Raw genomic sequence first — 1,294 nt, 5'->3', positions numbered from 1 at the left:
ACTACATAAATAAATAAATAATAAAAATAAATATTATTATATACATGTACTTTGTCTAAGCTGGTATCAGTCATTCACACTGATTTTAAAATAGTCTTTGATTGCTGCTTCATTTGTTCAATAGCAATCTCGTGTTTGTGATATCTGGACTGCTGATCCTAATCAATGAGATATCAAATCAAATCAATGAGATATCAGTGATCATATCATACCTCATAATCATTGTTAGCTTTGATACAATCAAGAGATGACACCACTAATACTATAGTACAGTACAATACACATCAATACATGAGGTGTGTGTCATTAATGCTAATATTTAGTCTCAAACATTGTCTCAACACTCCTCCAGTCTCCATGTTCATTCTAGTCTCAATCTCATGGTATTTATATTTATTGTTGAGTATCAGAACATCATACAAGAATAAAAACTGTTGTAATACTGTCTCAACTTGTAAGGAATCCTTCTAAAATAATAATAATGAATTATTTTATCATTTTACTTCATCAGGTATTTTTCTACTCCTTCTTTTATTAATGCCACACGTTTCAGTCACTAGTTTCATAATTCTACCAATCATTATTATAAAACTGTCAACATTAAGTACTAATAGTTGAACTGTGTTCTGAATCAGGTTAGTATTAGCTCGTTCAGTTAGTGACTTACTATATAAGGAAGCAATGAATTAATAATAATTAATAATTAGTTAATAACGTACTCATTCCACTTATCAATTATATTTTGAATTGATTTCAATATTTGTTCGAATTTTGAAAAGGTTCCAGTGATCTACTGACCAGACAAACTTTGGATACTTCTTCCCATGCATGTGACTGATGAGGCTTACATGTACCAGCCACCACTGTAGTGTTAGTATCAGTCTTAGGATCAGTGTTAGTATCAGTCTTAGGATCAGTGTTAGTATCAGTGTTAGTATCAGTGTTAATATCAGTGTTAGTATCAGCAGTGTTAGCAGTCAGTGTTGATTCCACAAGAGGTGAAATTGGCTGTGTTGATCTGCTCCAGTTATCTCAAGGCCAGTAGCACTGGTTGCGTTAAAATCTGATAATGATATTTCCGACTGTGATTCTAATTCAGAATCATCATCTGTTACACTTAAAGGGCAACCGACACGAAAAATTGGGTTGTGATTAAAAATCAAAAATATTTTCATTATGGTGTAGAATGGCTTGCAAAAATACTTTTGGTGCAAAATAATTGCTCTTTCCTGGATAAAAACTGCTTTTAAAATGCATAATTTACTTCCTCATTTCTGCATCCTGTATTTAGCAA

The 1,294-nt window shown here is 31.8% G+C and overlaps 1 long non-coding RNA gene across 1 annotated transcript; it reads right to left on the bottom strand.

Annotated features, from left to right (window-relative positions):
• Positions 1-55: 55 nt before the first annotated feature.
• On the bottom strand, positions 56-1,225 carry LOC109593223 (uncharacterized). The gene is made up of 3 exons (XR_002190815.1): positions 720-1,225; positions 213-666; positions 56-158 (listed from the first exon to the last, which is right to left on the bottom strand). It is a non-coding gene; the product is annotated as an uncharacterized LOC109593223 (long non-coding RNA).
• Between the last annotated feature and the right edge of the window lie 69 nt (positions 1,226-1,294).

This window comes from Amphimedon queenslandica, unplaced genomic scaffold, assembly GCF_000090795.2.
Source record: "Amphimedon queenslandica unplaced genomic scaffold, v1.1 AMPQUscaffold_2424_Cont25574, whole genome shotgun sequence".
Classification (NCBI taxonomy): domain Eukaryota; kingdom Metazoa; phylum Porifera; class Demospongiae; order Haplosclerida; family Niphatidae; genus Amphimedon; species Amphimedon queenslandica.
Note: the sequence above shows the minus strand (reverse complement) of the source record. Positions and strands in the feature narration are given on the sequence as shown.